Source organism: Haliotis rubra, unplaced genomic scaffold (genome assembly GCF_003918875.1).
Source record: "Haliotis rubra isolate DU_JTF1 unplaced genomic scaffold, ASM391887v1 Scf65, whole genome shotgun sequence".
In the NCBI taxonomy this organism is placed as follows: domain Eukaryota; kingdom Metazoa; phylum Mollusca; class Gastropoda; order Lepetellida; family Haliotidae; genus Haliotis; species Haliotis rubra.
This window is the reverse complement of record NW_025767357.1, coordinates 1,561,910-1,564,813: the sequence shown is the minus strand read 5'-3', so window position 1 is coordinate 1,564,813 and position 2,904 is coordinate 1,561,910.

Below are 2,904 nucleotides of genomic sequence, written 5' to 3'. Positions count from 1 at the left end.
GCCATGCAAATTAATATGCATCAAATAGTTGAATCAGCTGTTCAACTCACACTCATTGTTGGGAACTAGAAATTGGTTAGTATTTTGTACAGACCTAGGTTTGATGTGATATCAAAGTTTGACAATTTGACACATTTAATGTGTTCATTACCAAAACCGGTCTGTTATCATATGAAAAACAGAGAAATATCAAATGATCTTGCCATGGATGTTGACCCTCAAACCTCAGGATAAAACTTGTGATAATGTCGCATGAAGCTTCCAATCATGTATTTGTACAGATATCTATGTATATTTCAAAACTATGGGGGCTGGGGTAGCCTAGTGGTTAAAGCGTTGGCTCATCACGCCGAAGACCCGGGTTCGATTCCCCACATGGGTACAATGTGTGAAGCCCATTTCTGGTGTTCCCCGCCGTGATGTTGCTGGAATATTGCTAAAAGCGGCGTAAAACCAAACTCAGTCAGTCAGTCAAAACTATGACAGGTAGTAAATTACTAATACAATTTCTGTAAAACATTTGTTCAGTGAAAGAGCTGATAATAAGATCATGAGTACCTAAACACAGAAGCTCGCCTTTCAACTTGGTGTAAAGTTATCTTGAAGCCTGCAAGGACAGCTGGTCGCAAGCAATCTGCTAGTGTCCGGTGTTTTTTCAATTTAACAGATGTTTTGCATCACAGTATCATTGTCTACAATGTATTTAAATTTTTACGACAGAACATCTCGCCTATATTTCGTGTTACAAACAGCAGCGAAAATTAGCTTTTCAGTTTTGGAAAGCTGTGTGATATGACTCCTCAAGATATTCCACACAGGCCCATGGTTACTGGGATTTCCTATATATCTCAGATATTCTATTGTATGTATGAATGTGTACATATGTAAAGATGAATGAATGCAAATGAAATTGTGACACTTGTGTTGTTTTTATTACTAAGGTCATCTGTATTGGTGTAAACTGCTCAGATGCCACAGTAAGGTTGCCTACTGGATAAAGTGGTCGCTTATCCTGACCAAGAAGACGTTCAATTCCCAAGCTTTCTGATGATACTGCTTAAATCTTGCCAGAATTCAAGATGGATGAGGCGACTAACAGGATCGGGTGGTCAGGCTCGCTGACTTGGTTGACCCATCGGTTCCCAATTGCGCAGATCATGCTGTTGATCACTGAATTGTCTGGTCCAGATATGATTATTTACAGACCGCTGCCATATAGCTGGAATATTGCTGAGTGTGGCGTAAAACTAAACTCACTCACTCAAGATGGATGCAGAGTGAATATTTGAATAGCAAAAGTCTGGGTTTGAATCCTTCTTTGCCACCCGACTTTGCACCTGAGACTACTGCGTGACCAGTGCTACTGTCAAAAAGACCTTTTCCTATGACTACAGTTAACCATGGCCCTGGCAGATTAACTGTAGTTATATGAAACCATTCATGTGTTCTTCAACTTCTTTTGGTTAAAATAAATCTAAACATGACAAAACAAAGTCTGAAGTTGTGAAAGTATTTACTTCATGTACACAAAAAACGGAATAGAAAACATGCGTAGATGAAACCACCACAGAAATGATGGCATACTCTTATCAATAACTAAGAAAGTCAAGTCATATCATAAGATTTCACATTCGTGACCAACTCGTGTTATTCCGGGACAAGCCGAATAGCGACTTGTGCCCCTCTGTTATGTCAAACGCACGTGTGTGTATTTGAATATCTCACTGTCAATCGCATGATTTCTATCAAAAACTTCATAATAGGCAGCAAAATCCTGTTAGCTAAGTTCTTTGTACTTTCAATATGACGATATATATTTTTTATGATTTTTCAAACAACAACATAATGCCATAAACGATTTAAGTACTCAGGATTATTTTTACAAACGCACCGCAGTCATTTACGCGTGTTCTGATTCGTTTGTCATATCAAAAGGGGGACGAGTCTTCTTGGAGGTTACGGAAAGAGGCGAGTGGCGACGAATGAAGATTTTAATGTCTGAGTAAATAAATCCTAAGTGTTGGAATGATGATATGAAAGAATGTTGATGGTGTTGAAATAGTATCTACATCCCCATCACCACACTGAAACAACAGGCTCTGATAAATGATGAAAAACACCAAAATACTGACCTCCAACAACGCATGAAAATCAGCCATAAAATGTGCAACTAAGCTCTCGTCTTAATGTCAGATGGATCACCAATTGCATGTGAATAAATAATGGCTATGTACTTGAGTCTCCATTTTAGGTTGCAATGGGCGTATTAGAATTCTTATTGCTGAATAGTTTCAACATTTAAAGCGCTTTGAGCATGCATGTACATGGGATGGACTTCAGCGCTATGTAAACACCCATACAATATTACTGACTGAATGAGTATGGTTTTACGCCGCTTTTAGCAATATTCCAGCAACATCACGGCAGGGAGACACCAGAAATGGGCTTCACACATTGTACCAATGTGAGGATTCGAACCCGAGACTTCGGCGTGACGAGCGAACGCTTTAACCACTAGGCTACCCCACCACCCTCCCCATACAATAATAACATATTAGGCATGCCATTATTTTGCCTTTGAAATATGACCAAAGTTGAAAATTATTTGTAAAACATATTTTTGATGTTTTACTCACAGCTTTATCCACTATGACCACGAAGAGATTTGGGAAAATTATGTTGCAAAATATAGCCAAGATTATTTAAAATGAATTTTGGATGAAATGAATCAATTATATACACACACATGCATATACTGATTTATACATAAACTATCTATGCTCTGTACAAAGGTGATTGGTGTATATTGCACTAGTGGAGACAATCACGAGGTGTAAAAGTATCACAAATAATATATACATGAACGTGAAGGCACGTGATACAGGATGGATACATAATATGAGA